The sequence below is a fragment of the Cetorhinus maximus genome, unplaced genomic scaffold, assembly GCF_964194155.1.
Source record: "Cetorhinus maximus unplaced genomic scaffold, sCetMax3.hap1.1 HAP1_SCAFFOLD_361, whole genome shotgun sequence".
In the NCBI taxonomy this organism is placed as follows: Eukaryota; Metazoa; Chordata; class Chondrichthyes; order Lamniformes; family Cetorhinidae; genus Cetorhinus; species Cetorhinus maximus.
In genome coordinates, this window is record NW_027596307.1 from 256,117 (window position 1) to 276,472 (window position 20,356).

Consider the following 20,356-nt stretch of genomic DNA (forward strand, 5'->3'; position numbering starts at 1 on the left):
GTTTACAAAGGAAAGGGAGGATGTAGATATAGTAGTCCAGGAGGAACACTGTGAGATATTGGACGGGATAGTCATAAAGAGAGAGGAAGTACTCGAAGGGTTGAAATCCTTGAAAGTGGATAAGTCACCAGGGCCAAATGGATTGTTTCCAAGGCTGCTGAAGGAAGTTAGGGAGGAGATAGCAGATGCTCTGAGGATGATTTTCCAATCTTCACTAGATACAGGGGAGGTACCGGACTTTGGGCCGGGTGCAGGAAGGTGGGATTAGAAAGGGCACCTGGGTGTCCATGGGCTGGCATGGACAAGATGGGCCAAATGGCCTCCTGTGCTGTCACGGTTCTATGGAAATAGGCTAAAAGGTAGAGATAAAACAATGGATGAAAATACATTTAAAAATAATGGAAATAGGTGGGAAAAGAAAAATACCTATAAATTATTGGAAAAAAGGGGGATCGGAAAGGGGGTGGGGATGGAGGAGAGAGTTCATGATCTAAAATTGTTGAACTCAATATTCAGTCCGGAAGGCTGTAAAGTGCCTAGTCGGAAGATGAGGTCCTGTTCCTCCAGTTTGCGTTGAGCTTCACTGGAACAATGCAGCAAGCCAAGGACGGACATGTGGGCAAGAGAACAGGGTGGAGTGTTAAAATGGCAAGCGACAGGGAGGTTTGGGTCATGCTTGCGGACAGACCGCAGGTGTTCCACAAAGCGGTCACCCAGTCTGCGTTTGGTCTCTCCAATGTAGAGGAAACCGCATTGGGAGCAACAAATGCATTAGACTAAATTGAGGGAAGTGCAAGTGAAATACTGCTTCACTTGGAAGGAGTGTTTGGGCCCTTGGACAGTGAGGAGAGGGGAAGTGAAGGGGCAGGTGTTGCACCCTCTGCGGTTGCATGGGAAGGTGCCGTGGGAGGGGTTTGAGGTGTAGGGTGTGATGGAGGAGTGGACCAGGGTGTCCCGGAGGGAATGATCCCTGCGGAATGCCGTCAGGGGGGGTGAAGGGAAGATGTGTTTGGTGGTGGCATCATGCTGGAGTTGGCAGAAATGGCGGAGGATGATCCTTTGAATGCGGAGGCTGGTGGGGTGACAAGTGAGGACGAGGGGGACCCTATCATGGTTCTGGGAGGGAGAGGAAGGTGTGAGGGTGGATGCGCGGGAGATGGGCCGGACACGGTTGAGGGCCCTGTCAACGACCGTGGATGGAAAACCTCGGTTAAGGAAGAAGGAGGACATGTCAGAGGAGCTGTTTTTGAAGGTAGCGTCATCAGAACAGATGCGACGGAGGCGAAGGAACTGAGAGAATGGGATGGAGTCCTTACAGGAAGCGGGGTGTGAGGAGCTGTAGTCGAGGTAGCTGGGATTAAGGAGTTGTTTTATGAGGAAATGTTGGATAAACTGGGCCTGTATCCATTGGTGGATACTGAAAGGGTTTTGTCCCTAATGAGGGAGTCAAGAACTACAAGGCACGGTCCACAGAGTAGTGATCTCCCCTTTCTCCCCTTTAAGACTGAGATGAGGAGAAATTCTATTCCAGAGGCTGGGTCACAGAATCACAGAATCAGACAGTGCAGAAGAGGCCCTTCGGCCCATCGAGTCTGCACCGACACGTGCGAAACACCTGACCTACCTACCTAATCCCATTTACCAGCACTTGGCCCATAGCCTTGAATGTTATGAGGTGCCAAGTGCTCATCCAGGTACTTTTTAAAGGATGTGAGGCAACCCGCCTCCACCACCCTCCCAGGCAGCGCATTCCAGACCGCCACCACCCTCTGGGTAAAAAACTTTTTCCTCACATCCCCCCTAAACCTCCTGCCCCTCACCTTGAACTTATGTCCCCTTGTGACTGTCCCTTCAACTAAAGGGAACAGCTGCTCCCTATCCACCCTGTCCATGTCCCTCATAATCTCGTACACCTTGATTAAGTCGCCCCTCAGTCTTCTCTGCTCCAACGAAAACAACCCAAGTCTATCCAACCTCTCTTCATAACTTAAATGTTTCATCACAGGCAACATCCTGGTGAATCTCCTCTGCACCCCCTCCAGTACAATCACATCCTTCCTATAATGTGGTGACCAGAACTGCACACAGTACTCCAGCTGTGGCCTCACCAAGGTTCTATACAACTCCAACATGACCTCCCTACTTTTGTAATCTATACCTCGATTGATAAAGGCAAGTGTCCCATATGCCTTTTTCACCACCCCACTAACATGCCCCTCCGGCTTCAGAGATCTATGGACACACATGCCAAGGTCCCTTTGTTCCTCAGAACTTCCTAGTTCCATGCCGTTCATTGAATACTTCCTTGTCAAATTACTCCTTCCAAAGTGTATCACCTCACACTTTTCAGGGTTAAATTCCATCTGCCACTTATCTGCCCATTTGACCATCCCATCTATATCTTTCTGTAGCCCAAGACACTCAACCTCACTGTTAACCACCCGGCCAATCTTTGTGTCATCCGCAAACTTACTAATCCTACCCCCCACATAGTCATCTATGTCGTTTATATAAATGACAAATAATAGGGGACCCAGCACAGATCCCTGTGGTACGCCACTGGACACTGGCTTCCAGTCACTAAAGCATCCTTCTGTCATCACCCTCTGCCTCCTACAACTAAGCCAATTTTGAATCCACCTTATCAAATTACCCTGTATCCCATGTGCATTTGCCTTCTTTATAAGTCTCCTATGTGGGACCTTGTCAAAGGCTTTGCTGAAATCCATATAAACTACATCAACTGCACTACCCTCATCTACACACCTGGTCACCTCCTCAAAAAATTCAATCAAATTTGTTAGGCATGACCTCCCTCTGACAAAGCCATGCTGACTATCCCTGATCAAACCTTGCCTCTCCAAGTGGAGATAGATACTCTCCTTCAGAACTTTCTCCAATAGTTTCCTTACCACTGACGTGAGACTCACTGGCCTGTAGTTCCCTGGCTTATCTCTACAACCCTTCTTAAATAGCGGAACCACATTAGCTGTTCTCCAGCCCTCTGGCACCTCCCCCGTGGCCAGAGAGGAATTAAAAATTTGGGTCAGAGCCCCTGCAATCTCCTCCCTTGCCTCTCTCAGCAGTCTGGGACACACATCTTCCGGACCTGGAGATTTGTCCACTTTTAAGCCTGCCAACACCTCCAATACCTTGTCACTCTCTATATCAATTTGCTCAAGAACCTCGCAGTGTCTCTCCCCGAGTTCCATACCTTCATCCTCATTCTCTTGGGTGAAGACGGATGTGAAGTATTCATTCAACACTCTACTGATGTCCTCTGGCTCCACCCATAGATTGCCCCCTTGGTCCCTTATGGGCCCTAATCTTTCATTGGTCATTGAATATATCTAAGGCTGAGTTAGATTTTTGATTAACAACAGAGTCGAGGGTCAAACAGGAATGTGGAGTTAAGGCCACAATCAGCCATAATCTTATCGGAGCTGACTCGAGGGGCTGAATGGCTCTGAATTCCTGTATCTTTGTATTTTTGGAAATCCAGGTATACTACATCTACCGGTTCCCCCTGATCTACCCTTCTTCTTACATCTGCAAAAACCTCAAGTCAATTTGACAAACATAATTTCCCTTTTATAAAACCAGGTTGACTTTGTCAATCATACTATGATTTTCTAAGTGTATATTTAAGACTTCCTTAATAATAGTTTTGAGCAGTTTCCCAATGACGGATGTCAGGCTAATTAACCTGTAATTCTCTGTTTTGTCTCTCCGCTTTTTTTTGAATAGCAGTGTTACATTTGCTAATTTCCAATCCGCTGGGACCGTACCTGAATCGAAGGAATTTTGGACAATGATAGCCAGCACATCCCCTATCTCTACAGCATCCCCTAGGGTGTAGGCCATCAGGTCTCAGGATTTGTCAAATTTTAGTCCCTTAAGTTTCTCCAATACTTTTTCTCTGCTGATATTAATCTCCTCACTCTTGTTACCCATCAGTTACCGTCTATTTCTGGTATGAAACTTGTGTTTTCTGCTGTGAAGAAAGACAGAAAATATTTCTTCAATGCCTCTGCCACTTCCTCGTTCCCCATGATAATTCCTCTTGTCTCTGATTCTAAGGGGCCAATGTTTACTTTCGCTACTCTCTTCCTCTTTATACACTTATAAAAGCTCAAACAATCCGTTTGTATATTCCTGGCTAGCTTACTCTCATATTCCACTTTTTCCCTTTTGATTAACTTTTTGGTGGCTCTCTGCTGATTTCTAATCCAATCCTCGGACTTATTCCTACTCTTTACAACATTGTAAGCCTCCTCCTTTTAATCTGTAACCTCCTTAGGGAGTCTTGGATGTATCTTTCTTGCTGGATTTTGTCTTTTAATGGGATATATTTTTTGTTGAATATTTTGAGTTGTTTCTTTAAATGTTTCCCACTGTTTATTTAACACCATGTTCTATTTATCTATCTGAACCAGCTCTTCTCATACCTCTGTAATTGGCTTTGTTTAAGTTTAGGATTCTCGTTGGATTGGAGTTTTTTAAATTAATTAATCGGATGTGGGTGTCGCTGGCTGGGCCCAGCATTTATTGCCCATCCCTAGTTGCCCTTGAGAAGGTGGTGGTGAGCTGCCTTCTTGAGCCGCTGCAGTCCATGTGGTGTAGGTACACCCACAGCGCTGTTAGGGAGGGAGTTCCAGGATTTTGACCCAGCGACAGTGAAGGAACGGCGATATATTTCCAAGTCAGGATGGTGAGTGACTTGGAGGGGAACTTCCAGGTGGTGATGTTCCCATCTATCTGCTGCCCTTGTCCTTCTAGATGGTAGTGGTTGTGGGTTTGCAAGGTGCTGCCTAAGGAGCCTTGGTGAATTCCTGCACTGCATCTTGTAGATGGTACACACACTGCTGCTACTGTGCATCGGTGATGGAGGGAGTGAATGTTTGTGGATGTGGTGCCAATCAAGTGGGCTGCTTTGTCCTGGATGGTGTCAAGCTTCTTGAGTGTTGTGGGAGCTGCACTCATCCAGGCAAGTGGGGAGTATTCCATCACACTCCTGACTTGTGCCTTGTAGATGGTGGACAGGCTTTGGGGAGTCAGGAGGTGAGTTTCTCATCACAGGATTCCCAGCCTCTGACCTGCTCTTGTAGCCACAGTATTTATATGGCTAGTCCAGTTCAGTTTCTGGTCAATGGTAACCCCCAGGATATTGATAGTGGGGGATTCAGTGATGGTAATGCCATTGAATGTCAAGGGGCAATGGTTGGATTCTCTCTTGTTGGAGATGGTCATTGCCTGGCACTTGTGTGGCGTGAATGTTACTCGCCACTTGTCAGCCCAAGCCTGGATATTGTCCTATTCTTGTTGCATTTGGACATGGGCTGCTTCAGTATCTGAGGAGTTATGAATGGTGCTGAACATTGTGCAATCATCAGTGAACATCCCCACTTCTGACCTTATGATGGAAGGAAGGTCATTGATGAAGCAGCTGAAGGTGGTTGGGCCGAGGACACTACCCTGAGGAACTCCTGCAGTGATGTCCTGGAGCTGAGATGACTGACCTCCAACAACCACAACCATCTTCCTTTGTGCTAGGTATGACTCCAACCAGCGGAGAGTTTTCCCCCTGATTCCCATTGACTCCAGTTTTGCTTGGGCTCCTTGATGCCACACTCGGTCAAATGCTGCCTTGATGTCAAGGGCAGTCACTCTCACCTCACCTCGGGAGTTCAGCTCTTTTGTCTATGTTTGAACCAAGGCTGTAATGAGGTCAGGAGCTGAGTGGCCCTGGCAGAACCCAAACTGAGTGTCAGTGAGCAGGTCATTGCTAAGCAAGTGCCGCCTGATAGCACTGTTGACGACCCCTTCCATTACTTTACTGATGATGGCAAGTAGACTGATGGGGTGGTAATTGGCTGGGTTGGATTTGTCCTGCTTTCTGTGTGCTGGGTAGATGCCAGTGTTGTAGCTGTACTGGAACAGCTTGGCTAGGGGTGCGGCAAGTTCTGGAGCACAAGTCTTCAGTACTATTGCCTGAATATTGTCAGGGTCCACAGTCTTTGCAGTATCCAGTGCCTTCAGCCATTTCTTGTTATTACGTGGAGTGAATCTAAGTGGCTGTATGTGCTTTGAAACATCATATGGAATTCAATTGTATTATGATCACTATTTCCCAGTGAATCTTTTACAATAAGACTACTGTGTTATCGTCAAATTGGTGCACAGCTTGACTGTTATGTTTTTCCCGGTGCTTTAGACACATTTTATCCAATATCAGTGTGTTTCCTGCATGAGATGGAGAATTGGGAGTGACACAAGGAGACAGAGATTTTGGATTCAATAATTTTAATCTTGGCAGTTGTGAGTAAAGAGGTCACAGACAGGTTTAAGATCGCTCTTTAGAGGGAGAGGCTTCACTTTGGCAGCCCACTCTTCCCCCTCCCTCTCATGTTGCTGTGTTGCTCACATCCCCCACCCCAAACCCCTTGTGTTGTCATCCCCACGCCAGCGACCTTTCTTCCTAAGGCCACTCCTTCAAACCAAACCTGAAGAAAACCTGCAGGTGTGTGTCCGCCCTGTGTAAGTGTGAGAGCGGGGAGTTCAGAGAGGTGGGTGTCACCCAGCGCTCCTCAATGTACATATGCAAAAGGGATCTAACACACTCCTCTTAGTGTCAGGAATTTCGACTCGTATACCTGAGTGTGGAACCTCGCACTTAAATTCGCCTGTAAGTGTGAGTCTGGGCACTCACACTTCCAAACGTAACTGTAAATTTACACACCCACCTAGGTGCCTGTGAGTGTGCACAATACCTATAAATGTGAACATGGAAATCTGTACGAGTGTGCAGATGCACACTTCTGATGCATGTGGCTCAGTTCAGGATGGTGCAAACTCACACCCAACAACTACCACCGTGAGTCTGTAGGAGTTGTCACTGATGTGGAGCTCGGAGGAGACTGAACAGAGAGAGAGAGTCTCCCTGCACCTCACTGACAGGCTCCACAAACACACACACATACACGCACACCCAGGGTGCAAACTGGGCTGGAGAGATGCAGAGAGAGGGCAAGATTTAGCACAGGCTGAGACATCAGAGAACAACTAGATAGAGCTGCTGGGAATCCAGCCACATTGCTGTACAGGGATAATCGGAGACAAGCTTGCAGCCTGGTGCAATACGGAATCTGCTACCTTCTCCAAGAGTCAAACAAACACCTCCAATTTGCTCCTTCGTGCCCAGTCTCTGACAGAGAATCAGCCTAGAGAGGAAGGAAAGAGTAAGGAAAACATTGTCAGTCACAGCGGTGCGAGGATTAAAGGTGGGGGATGGGATGGATATTCAAAGCAGCCAGCGGACCAAAACCCAGAGACAGACCAGATCCAGGAGACCAAAACCCATCGTCCATACTCGACATTCCCATGACCCTCAGGACCCTGGAGTGCCAGAGGCAAATAATCAGCCAGGGTTAGGAGTCCTGAGTCAGTGTCTGGGTGTGGAACTGTACCCCAGTGCATGTCAGTGTGTGTGGAACTGTACCCCAGTGAGAGTCAGTGTGTGTGGAACTGTACCCCAGTGCATGTCAGTGTGTGTGGGACCCGTACCCCAGTGAGAGTCAGTGTGTTTGGGACCCGTACCCCAGTGAGAGTCAGTGTGTGTGGGACCCGTACCCCAGTGAGAGTCAGTGTGTGTGGGACTGTACCCCAGTGAGAGTCAGTGTGTGTGGGACTGTACCCCAGTGAGAGTCAGTGTGTGTGGGACTGTACCCCAGTGAGAGTCAGTGTGTGTGGGACTGTACCCCAGTGCGTGTCAGTGTGTGTGGGACTGTACCTCAGTCAGAGTCAGTGTGTGTGGGACTGTACCCCAGTGCGTGTCAGTGTGTGTGGGACTGTACCCCAGTGCGTGTCAGTGTGTGTGGGACCCGTACCCCAGTGAGAGTCAGTGTGTGTGGGACCCGTACCCCAGTGAGAGTCAGTGTGTGTGGGACCCGTACCCCAGTGAGAGTCAGTGTGTGTGGGACCCGTACCCCAGTGAGAGTCAGTGTGTGTGGGACCCGTACCCCAGTGAGAGTCAGTGTGTGTGGGACCCGTACCCCAGTGAGAGTCAGTGTGTGTGGGACCCGTACCCCAGTGAGAGTCAGTGTGTGTGGGACCCGTACCCCAGTGAGAGTCAGTGTGTGTGGGACCCGTACCCCAGTGAGAGTCAGTGTGTGTGGGACTGTCCCCAGTGAGAGTCAGTGTGTGTGGGACCCGTACCCCAGTGAGAGTCAGTGTGTGTGGGACTGTACCCCAGTGCGTGTCAGTGTGTGTGGGACTGTACCTCAGTCAGAGTCAGTGTGTGTGGGACTGTACCCCAGTGAGAGTCAGTGTGTGTGGGACTGTACCCTAGTGCGTGTCAGTGTGTGTGGGACTGTACCCCAGTGAGAGTCAGTGTGTGTGGGACTGTACCCCAGTGCGTGTCAGTGTGTGTGGGACTGTACCCCAGTCAGAGTCAGTGTGTGTGGGACTGTACCCCAGTGAGAGTCAGTGTGTGTGGGACTGTACCCCAGTGAGAGTCAGTGTGTGTGGGACTGTACCCCAGTGAGAGTCAGTGTGTGTGGGACTGTACCCCAGTGAGAGTCAGTGTGTGTGGGACTGTACCCCAGTGAGAGTCAGTGTGTGTGGGACCCGCACCCCAGTGAGAGTCAGTGTGTGTGGGACCCGTACCCCAGTGAGAGTCAGTGTGTGTGGGACTGTGTCCCAGTGAGAGTCAGTGTGTGTGGGACTGTACCCCAGTGAGAGTCAGTGTGTGTGGAACCCGTACCCCAGTGAGAGTCAGTGTGTGTGGGACCCGTACCCCAGTGAGAGTCAGTGTGTGTGGGACCCGTACCCCAGTGAGAGTCAGTGTGTGTGGGACCCGTACCCCATTGAGAGTCAGTGTGTGTGGGACCCGTACCCCAGTGAGAGTCAGTGTGTGTGGGACTGTACCCCAGTGAGAGTCAGTGTGTGTGGGACTGTACCCCAGTGAGAGTCAGTGTGTGTGGGACCCGTACCCCAGTGAGAGTCAGTGTGTGTGGGACCCGTACCCCAGTGAGAGTCAGTGTGTGTGGGACTGTACCCCAGTGAGAGTCAGTGTGTGTGGGACTGTACCCCAGTGAGAGTCAGTGTGTGTGGGACTGTACCCCAGTGAGAGTCAGTGTGTGTGGAACTGTACCTCAGTGAGAGTCAGTGTGTGTGGGACTGTACCCCAGTGAGAGTCAGTGTGTGTGGGACCCGTACCCCAGTGAGAGTCAATGTGTGTGGGACCCGTACCCCAGTGAGAGTCAGTGTGTGTGGGACTGTACCCCAGTGAGAGTCAGTGGGTGTGGGACCCGTACCCCAGTGAGAGTCAGTGTGTGTGGGACTGTACCCCAGTGAGAGTCAGTGTGTGTGGGACCCGTACCCCAGTGAGAGTCAGTGTGTGTGGGACCCGTACCCCAGTGAGAGTCAGTGTGTGTGGGACTGTACCCCAGTGAGAGTCAGTGTGTGTGGGACCCGTACCCCAGTGAGAGTCAGTGTGTGTGGGACTGTACCCCAGTGAGAGTCAGTGTGTGTGGGACCCGTACCCCAGTGAGAGTCAGTGTGTGTGGAACCCGTACCCCAGTGAGAGTCAGTGTGTGTGGGACCCGTACCCCAGTGAGAGTCAGTGTGTGTGGGACTGTACCCCAGTGAGAGTCAGTGTGTGTGGGACTGTACCCCAGTGAGAGTCAGTGGGTGTGGTGCCATTAATTTTCCTGTCCTCTCTGTCCTGGTCCCAGGTATTTTAGTCACCGTTTATGTGGCTTTGGCAACTTTGGTTCTCTTCATCCTCTTTCTCCTCATCAAATTGACTTTTGGTGTTTTCAATCCGACCAATAGCAGGAGAAGACGTGGCCTGGACTTTGTCAGCCAGCTCCTGAAAAACGTGCCTCTTGGGAACCTGTCGAGAGTCAAGGTGAAATATCAGAGGACAGTGTGTGGGGACACTGGGAGTGAGATTAGAGAAAACTGCATTCACCCCAATCCTCACACTGCCAACCCAGCTTGACTACCCCCTCTCTCTCCCCTCCAATTACTACCCCACAGGTCACTACATCCCTGGCTCCTCACACTCCCAATAACAGCCCTCACTGTCTGATACCACACATCAGGAATTCACCTGAAACAGCAGCTGGAGTTATAAGTTCTGCTGCAGTAGACTCATGTTAGGCTTGAAGAACAGAAATGGGGATGCTGCAGCCAATCAGCCCCTGGCCGGTGAGTTTATGCACAACGTTTTAGAGTGTGTCCAATTCCGGCACCAACCTGCATCGAGGCTCAATCGATACATTCCTTTAAGGGGTAAAAGCTGCACTGGGAAACTGGTCCATCCCAGGACTAAGTCGGAATATTAAGGGGAGTAACGGATCGAATGAAAGGATTTATAATATTGCTACAGAGTCATAATCGTGGAGAGGGTTTTAAAAATCAGAAAAGTATGATTGAGGAGGTGATAAAGAGGCAGAAATGGAATTTGTAAGTAAACTCAAGATATAAAAACAGATTGTCAGAGTTTCCATACGTATATTAGAAACGAGAGAGTCACATAAGTAGACATGGGTTCCTTAGAGAGCGGAGAAATTACAAAGGGAATATGGAAACAGCTGAGATGTTTGTGTGTGTGTTTTTTATTCTTTTCCCAGGATGTGGGTGTCACTGGCAAGGCCAGTGTCTGGAATTGCCCTTCAACTGAGTGTCTGGCTGGGCCATTTCAGAGTCAACCACATTGCTGTGGGTCTGGAGCCACATGTAGGCCAGACCAGGTAAGGAGGGCAGATTTCCCTCCCTAAAGGACCATTAGTGAACCAGATGGGTTTTTACAACAATCGATGATGGTTGTAACACTAAAACACTACAGGGAATAGTGGAGAGACCAAGGATCTAATGCGAGTGAGGAACTTAAAGTAATCAATATTGATACAGTAAAATTACTGGAGGGACCAAAAGCCAAGAAATCCCCTGGGCATCATCACCAACATCCTCGAGTTTTGAAAGACATGGATGATGGGGTAGAAAGGCACATGTGGAGTTGCTGATAGCACGATGTAAGCAATGTCATCAGAAGCATTCATTTAGAGAGATAAGTGAATGGGCAGAACTGTGGTAAATGTGAGGTCACCCACTTTGGGCCTAAAGGAGAGAGTAGGGGAATTTCTGAATGGTGGAAAGCTAGGAACAGTGAAGGTGCAAAGGGACTTGAAGGATCCAGGTCATTAAAATGTCATGGACGGGTCCAGAAAGTAATTAAAAAGGCTAATGGCCTTTCTATCGAGAGGACTAGAATACAAGGGGGTTGAAAAGCAAAGCCCTGGTTAGATCACACCTGGAGAACTGAGAGCAGATCTGGGCATCACATCTTAGGAAGAATATAGTGTCGATTTACCAGAATGTACCTGGACTCCAAGGGTTAAATTACAGGGAATGATTAAGCACAAACGAGGGCTATATTGCGTGGAATTTAGAAGGTTTAGGGGTGATTTGATTGAAGTTTCCAAGACATTAATCAGAATGCATAGTGTAGAGGGAAACTGATCGGAAAGTCTATCACAAAGTGGGCATCATGTCAGAATGAGTGGTAGACCTTTCAGAACGAAATTAAGAAAACCTCTTCACACAAAGGGTGGTCAAAGTTTAGAACACTTCTACAAACGGCAATTGATGCTGGATCAATTGTTACATTTTTGTAAGCCAAGAGTATTAAGAGGCGTGTGGTAAAGACTGGTATATGGAGTGAGGTGTCAGATCAGCCATGATTCATTGAATGGAGAACCAGGTTCTCAGGCTGAATGGCCTCCTCCTGTTCCAATGTGCTTGAAGAGATAGTGGATTGGTTATGATCTGTGACAAATATCATCTAGTTCATTGTTCATGTTAATACTTTAGAGGTAATTTTTAGTTCTGGGAAGATTAAAGTTTAACTGTAGAAAATGAGATAAATAAATAAATAAAGCAGCTTGGAGTCCATTACGCCTAAACATTTGAACTCATGTTGACTTAAGGATAGAAAGGTAAGATCCTAAATTAACAGGTGGGCTTACTTAGCTAGAGGTGTGAGGTCTACACTGCTTGCAAAGAAGTGCAGTCCAGAGAGATGTTTTGTTTTGGGAGTTAAAGCTAATTTAGTTTAAAAGCATTCAGTGAACCCTGAAAGGTTATGTTGTCATGGAGATGGACGGAGCTTAAGAAAGTTTTCTGGTTTTAATTTATCCAAGTGTTTGCTGGGACAGGGCATTAGTTACAGTTTGGACCTCGTGTAGTTTGCAGCTCACAGAGAAGCCTTGGGAGGTGTTAGCAGGCTCCAGGCAGTTAGGGCTCAGAGATGCCATAGGGAGCTGAGAAGGTGGCAGAGGATCACCAGTTGCATACTGGAGAGGGTTGGGCCCAGAAGAAGCCCTGGAAGCCTTTCAAACCTTGATGCAGCTGGAAGACTGGAGCTGGGAGAAATACAGGGGTAGCGCCAGCTTAGTGAAACTAGCAGTTTGCAAAAGAGTTGGAATTGTGCCAGAAATGGGAAGTGGGAGTGCAACTTTGTGAATCCCATGGAATGCTGTCTCAGGAGAAGAGATTGAACCATTAGGAGGTGAGCAGTCATTGAGGCAGTCCAAGTCAAAGCAGCTTTTGAAGGAATTCAGGGGCTAGATCTTCAAAAGCGAGGATTTGAAATCCTCTGTGCTGGAGACAGAGTTTTAACAAGATTTTGTGACTCACAGTGGTCACTGATGTCTGGGTGGGTTGCTGAGAAATCCATGGGATTTGTCTTGGTTTCATTTACCATTCAATGTGCTCAGTGGTGTGTTCAACCATGGTTTGCTTGCTAATTCATATTTACCTCATGTTAATCCTGAATGTAAGAATATAAGATAGATATTGTAGATTGTTTTACTTTTTAGACCTTATATAGTAAAGTTTATTTTGTTTGTTTAAAACCAGGGAATCTTGTGGTTTTATTCTCCTGGTGAGTAACTGGGATTTCAAACTCTGTTTAAAGGAGACAACAAGTTCCTGGTCTCCAATTGGATCATAACAGATCTTCCAGAATTCCCTAGATTCTAGAATGGTCCCCATATATTGGAAGGTAGCAAACATGACCCTGCTGTTCAAGAAGGAAGGTGAGAGAAATCTCTCTGCAGAAAATACCGGAAGCTATTATTAGGGATGTAGAACAAGCTGGGGCCTCAGCTATTTATTGACGAGACTGAGTTGTACTGTATCCAAGTTTATTATTGATACATTTCCACCTAGACTTCTAAGCTGTGAGGAGGATACAAAGAGATTGCTAAAGGATTTGGACAAGTTCAATGAGTGGGCAGGATGGTGGCAGATGGAATACAGGCCAGAATTTTTCTGTTGGCGAGTTGGGGGGCGGGGCCTGCTCGCCGATGCGAAAATGACGCAGGATGACATCGGGAGGAACTCCCAATGTTATCCCGCCCCATTTAAATATTCAGGAAGGCGGGGGAAACAGCGAAATCAGCTGTCCGCCCGCCCACCTGTCAATGGCCAATTGAGGCCATTGATAGGGTAGTTAACCCAGTTAAAGACCCTGCCCGTCCAAGGTTAGTGGGTCAGCCAGGAACCCTGGTGGGGAATAGAGGAAACATGAAACCTCATCCAGCGGCGGGGTGAGGTTTCATGTCTGTTTTTAAAAAGTTTAATAAAGTTTTAGTCATATTTATTAACATGTCCCATCTCGTGTGACATTGGCACATGAGGGGGACATTTTAGTAATATTTTAATTTTTCTATTTTCGCTGTTTATATAAAGCTGTGACCGATCTCCCTGAGACAGCACTTAGCCCCAGGGAGACGTGCGCTCTTCCCCCCACCTCCCTGCCACCGCCCACACAGGAAGTGCATAGCGCCCCCGTCGGGCAGCCCGCCCACTCAAAATGGCGGCGGGGCCTGCTTCGGTGGATGCGATTGGCTGACTGCCCGCCGCCGAGCCGGTGGGGCCCACCCGCCCATCGAGGGCAAAATTCTGTCCATAATGTGGGGAAGTGTAAAGTTATCCGCTTTGGCCATAGGAATAGAAAGGCAGAAGAGTTTTGAATTGGTGAGCAGTTGGGAAGTGTTGGTATTCAGAGGGATCTGGGTGTTATTGTACATAAGCACAAAACGCTAACATGCAGGTGCGGAAAGCAGTTAGGAATGCAAATGGCATGTTGGTCTTTATTACAAGGGGAATGGGGTATAAAGGTTGGGAAGTCTCGCTACAACTGTACAGGGCATTGGTGAGATTACAACTGGAGCGCTGTGTAGAGTTTTGGACTCTGTACCTCAGGAAGGCCGGACCTGCCCTCGGGGAGAGTAACAAAGGTTCACTAGACTGACTCCTGGAATGAGGGATTGTCTATGAAGTGAGATTGAGTAGACTAAGCCAATATTCTCTGGAGTTTAGAAGAATGAGAGATGATCTCATTGAATCCTACGAGATTCTGAAGGGGTTTGACAGGGTGGACACTGAGAGATTGTCTCTGCTGGTCGGGGAATCTAAAACACGGAAGCGCAGTCTCAGGATAAGAGGCCGATCATTTAGGACTGAGATGAGGAGAAATTACTTCACTCAAAGGATTGTGAATCTTTGGAATTCTCTACCCCAGAGGATTGTGGATGATCCATCATTGAATACGTTTCAGGCCGGGGTAGCCAGATTTGGGAGGACTGAGAGAATTGAGGGATAGGGTGAGAAAATAGAGTTGAGGTAAAAGATCAGCCATGATTGATTGGATAGTAGAACAGGCTAGAGGGGCAGAATGGCCCATTCCTGATCCTATTTCTTATATTCTTATGTGACATCACTTATTGACAATGCTCACTTTCCCTCAGCCCCCTCCTCTTCCTCTGTCCTCCCCCCTCTTCCCTCATTCACTCCCTCCTCTTCCTCTGTCCTCCCCCCTCCCCTCCTTCACTCCCCACTCTTCCTCTGTCCTCCCCCCTTCCCTCATTCACTCCCTCCTCTTCCTCTGTTCTCACCCCTCTTCCCTCATTCACTCCCTCCTCTTCCTCTGTCCTCTCCCCTCTCCACTCATTCACTCCCTCCTCTTCCTCTGTCCTCCCCCTCTCTCCTCCTTCACTCCCTTCTCTTCCTCTGTCCTCCCCCTCTCCCCTCCTTCACTCCCTCCTCTTCCTCTGTCCTTCCCCCTCTCCCCTCATTCACTCCCTCCTCTTCCTCTGTCCTCCCCCTCTCTTCTCCTTCACTCCCTCCTCTTCCTCTGTCCTCCCCCTCTCCCCTCCTTCACTCCCTCCTCTTCCTCTGTCCTCCCCCTCTCCCCTCATTCACTCCCTCCTCTTCCTCTGTCCTCCCCCTCTCCCCTCCTTCACTCCCTCCTCTTCCTCTGTCCTCCCCCCTCTCCCCTCATTCACTCCCTCCTCTTCCTCTGTCCTCACCCCTCTCCCCTCATTCACTCCCTCCTCTTCCTCTGTCCTCCCCTCTTCCCTCATTCACTCTCTCCTCTTCCTCTGTCCTCCCCCTCTCCGCTCATTCACTCTCTCCTCTTCCTCTGTCCTCACCCCTCTCCCCTCATTCACTCCCTCCTCTTCCTCTGTCCTCCCCCTCTCCCCTCCATCACTCCCGCCTCTTCCTCTGTCCTCCCCCTCTCCCCTCATTCTCTCCCTCCTCTTCCTCTGACCTCCCCCTCTCCCCTCATTCACTCCCTCCTCTTCCTCTGTCCTCCCCCTCTCTCCTCCTTCACTCCCTCCTCTTCCTCTGACCTCCCCCTCTCCCCTCATTCACTCCCTCCTCTTCCTCTGTCCTCCCCCTCTCCCCTTATTCACTCCCTCCTCTTCCTCTGACCTCCCCCCTTTCCCCTCATTCACTCCCTCCTCTTCCTTTATCCTCCCCCACTAACCCTTACCTACCCCTCTTCATCTATTTATTCTCAACTTCCTTCATCCCCTCCCACCCCTCCCTTCACTTGCTCCCACACTCCTCTCTTCAGCCCCTGCCTCTCCGAGTCTCTTACCCCCTCCCCTCCCAGCACCTCATACCCTCTCTCTTCCCACCCCAGTATAGGGTAAATTCTCTCTCCTCTCTCTTTCTGTCCCTCTCTCTCCTTCCCTGTCTCTCTCTCTCTCCCTTCCTCCCCCTGTCTTTCACTGTCTGTCTGTCTTTCTCCATCTCTTTCTCTCCCCGTGTATCCATCTCTCCATGTCTGTCTTTCTCTCTTTGTCTCTGTCTCTAGGTTTCCCTCACTCTCTCTCTCTCTCTCTCTTTCTCCATTTCTCTTTCTCTGCATTTCTCTCTCTTTGTCTCTCTCTCAATCCATTTATTTCTCTTTCTCTCTCCATTTCTCTCTCTTTCTCCCTCTTTCCCTCTCTTTCTCTCTCTTTCTCTTTCTCTCTCTCCATTTCTCTCTCTCTCTTTAGTCAAATTGAACATTTCCAGAGTCAAAAAACAAACAATTAAAAGCACAGTTAACCAGCAGTCTGAAACAACAAACCGGCGACTAACCAGTGAGTTCTGGTGTTAACTAGCACTGAGAAGGAGTTCTCTGTGCTGGTTATGGGTGAGTTGTTGGGGTGCATTTCGCATGGAGAGGGTCAGGGGTTGAGACAGGTAGACCCCAGCAGTCCCACACCTCCCTCCATCAATCCCATCACTCAGCACAACCCTCGTCCATTATTCCCTTTGTATTTGGTGATGCAATGTGGGCAACATTGGCAAAGTGCCCATCTGTAATTGCCCTTCAGGTGGTGTGAGCTGCCTTTGGAATACAACTGAGAGGTGCTGTCTAAGGAGCCTTGGTGAATTCCTGCAGTGCATCTTGTAGATGGTACACACACTGCTGCTACTGTGCGTTGATGGTGGAGGGAGTGAATGTTTGTGGATGGGGTGCCAATCAAGTGGGCTGCTTTGTCCTGGATGGTGTCAAGCTTCTTGAGTGTTGTGAGAGCTGCACTCATCCAGGCAAGTGGGGAATATTCCATCACACTCCTGACTTGTGCCTTGTAGATGGTGGACAGGCTTTGGGGAGTCAGGAGGTGAGTTACTCTCTGCAGGACTCCTAGCCTCTGAGCTGCTCTTGTAGCCACAGTATTTATATGGCTAGTCCAGTTCAGTTTCTGGTCAATGGTAACCCCCAGGATGTTGATAGTGGGGGATTCAGTGATGGTAATGCCATTGAATGTCAAGGGGCAATGGTTGGGTTCTCTCTTGTTGGAGATGGTCATTGCCTGGCACTTGTGTGGCACGAATATTACTTGCCACTTTGCTGATGATGGAGAGTGGATTGATGGGGCAGTGACTGGCTGGGTTGCTGGGACCTCTGGAGGAGGTCGAGATGGATCATCCACTTGGCACTTCTGGCTGAAGATTGTAGTAAATGCTTTAGCCTTATCTTTTGCACTGATGTGCTGGGCTCCTCCATCATTGAGGATGGGGATATTTGTGGAGCCTCCTCCTCCAGTGAGTTGTTTAATTGTCCACCACCATTCACAACTGGATGTGGCAGGACTGCAGAGCTTAGATCTGATCCGTTGGTTGTGGGATCACTTAGCTCTGTCTATCACTTGCTGCTTATGCTGTTTGACACGCAAGTAGTCCTGTGATATAGCTTCACCAGGTTGACACTTCATTTTTAGGTATGCCCAGTCTTGAGTTGCTAGATCTGTTTGAAATCTATCCCATTTAGCACGGTGGTAGTGCCACACAACACGATGGAGGGTATCCTCAATGTGAAGGTGGGACTTTGTCTCCACAATGACTGTGCGGTGGTCACTCCTACCGATACTGTCATGGACAGATGTATCTGTGACAGGCAGGTTGGTGAGGATGGGGTCAGGTATACTTTTCCCTCTTGTTGGTCCCCTCACCTACATGTGACTACTCTGAACAATTAGGGATGGGTAATAAATGCTGGCCTAGCCAGTGACACCCACACCCCAGGAACAAATAATAAAAAATTAGCTGATGGTAAAATGATTGGGGGACATAGATCTGTATCAATTGGCTAAAAAGTCTAAAAGGAATGAAACCGGACAGATTGACCCAGGCACCAGAAACAACAACGGCAATCGCGGCCCTGACAACCCTGCAAACTCCTCCTTACTAACATCTGGGGGCTAGTGCCAAAACTGTCTCACTGGTAGGACAGACCCAGCAGAGGTGGAGGCACAGTGGTATACAGTCAGGAGGGAGTTGCCCTGGGAGTCCTCAACATCGACTCCGGACCCCAAACATGGACAAGGAAACCTCCTGCTGATAACCACGTCCCGCCCTCCCTCAGCTGATGAATCAGTCTCCTCCATGTTGAACACCACTTGGAGGAAGCACTGAGGGTGGCAAGGGTGCAGAATGCCACAGATACATCTGTCCATGACAGTATCGGTAGGAGTGACCACCGCACAGTCATTGTGGAGACAAAGTCCCACCTTCACATTGAGGATACCCTCCATCGTGTTGTGTGGCACTACCACCGTGCTAAATGGGATAGATTTCAAACAGATCTAGCAACTCAAGACTGGGCAGGTGAGCTAAGCGATCCCACAACCAACAGATCAGATCTGAAGACAGCAGATTTCCTTCTCTAAAGGACAACAATCGACAATGGGTCTCATGATCACCGTCACACTCTTAACTCCAGATTTTTATCGAATTCCGATTCCCCCATCTGTCATGTTGGGATTGGAACCCGGGTTCCCAGAGCATTACTCTAGTTTAGTGACAATGCCACTATACCACCACCTCCCCTTTCTTTGTCTACCTGATCTTTGTCCACCTCTATCAAATCTCCCTCAATCTCCTTCTCTTCAACAAGAACAGCCCCAGCTTCTCCAACCTAACCTCGGAGCTCAAATTCCCCATCCCTGGAACCATTCAGGTAAACCTCCTCCGCACCCTCTCAAGGACCCTCACATCCTCCCTAGAGTGCAGTGACCAGAACTGGACACAATATTCTAGCTGGGGCCTAACCAGAGTTTTATAAAGGTTCAGTATAACTGCCCTAACTTGCAGTCCGATCTCAGCTAAAAACCATATACCTCCCTTTACCTCCACTCCCCTCCCCCTCCCAGCCCTCCACCCCCTCCCCCCCTCCCCCCTCCCAGCCCTCCATCCCATCCTCTCCCTCCCCCCTCCAAGCCCTCCATCCCCTCCCCTCCCCCTCCCAGCCCTCCATCCCCTCCTCCCCGTCCCCCCTCCCAGCCCTCCATCCCCTCTTCTCCCTCCCCCTCCCAGCCCTCCATCCCCTCCCCTCCCCCAAGCCCTCCTCTTCCCAGTCCTCCCTCACCGCCTCTCCCTCCCCTTCTCAGCCCTCCAACCCCTCCTCCCTTCCCTTCTCAGCCCTCCAACCCCTCCTCCCTTCCCTTCTCAGCCCTCTAACACTTCCTCCCTTCCCTTCTCAGCCCTCCAAATCCTCCTCTCCCTCCCAGACCCCCATCCCCTCCTCTCCCTCCCCACTCCCAGACCCCCATCCCCTCCCCCAAGCCCTCCAAATCCTCCTCTCCCTCCCCTTCCCAGTCCTCCGTCCCCTCCTCCCTCCCCTGCCCAGTCCCCCAACCTCCCTCTCCTTGCCTCCCTTGTCCCTCAACTCCGCAGCCCCCATTCGCCTTCTCCTCCTCCTCCATCGGCCCCTGAACCCTCCATCTCCTCCCCTATCCTCTTCCTGCTCCCCCTCCTCCAGTGCTAACCCCTGTTACTGGCACTCTCCCTCTGCCCCTTCTCCTCCACCTCCCACCTCCCACCTCCCCGCTTTGAGGGGAAGAGGAATTGGAGTCAGGCTGGGTTGTGGGGAACTTGCGCACACAAACACAGTTCAAACTTCAAAGACAAATAAAAGCCAAAGTTTCAGGTTAAAGCTGCAGAAAGTTTCCTTACCAATTCAGGCCACACATTTGTCAGTCATGGAGCATCCGAGATAGGAAAGAGTTCAATACATTCTGGGGTCCCACTGGAAACTTCAGCTAGTCCTGGGAAAGCTGACCCAGCAGATCACAGCTCTGACATCAGCACATCACAGCAGGAACAGGCCAATCACAGGGCACCGTCCAAAGCTGCCACTGCATTGCGATGGGCATGACCCTGTCACACATTGACAAGAGGTAAACAGAGAGGGCATGAACCCATCCACACATTAACCTTTCAGTCACCAATCTCCAGTGTAACAGGTCCGGACAAAGCAGCTCACAAAGTGCCAACTAATCAATGGGTTTTATATATAGAATAACAGATACCTGGGAGTGAGTTACAGGCTGGAATCTAATCGAGGGGTTCGGGGTGGTTTATGTATAGAATAACAGATACCCGGGAGTGAGTTACAGGCTGGAATCTAATCGAGGGGTTCGGGGTGGTTTATATATAGAATAACAGATACCCGGGAGTGAGTTACAGACTGGAATCTAATTGAGGGGTTCGGGGTGGTTTATGT

At 49.5% G+C, this 20,356-nt stretch overlaps 1 long non-coding RNA gene across 1 annotated transcript; it reads right to left on the reverse strand.

The window, feature by feature from the left end:
* Positions 1–6,290: 6,290 nt before the first annotated feature.
* Positions 6,291–19,933, reverse strand: LOC144673418 (uncharacterized). The gene is made up of 3 exons (XR_013574304.1): positions 19,807–19,933; positions 9,748–9,895; positions 6,291–7,220 (listed from the first exon to the last, which is right to left on the reverse strand). It is a non-coding gene; the product is annotated as an uncharacterized LOC144673418 (long non-coding RNA).
* Between the last annotated feature and the right edge of the window lie 423 nt (positions 19,934–20,356).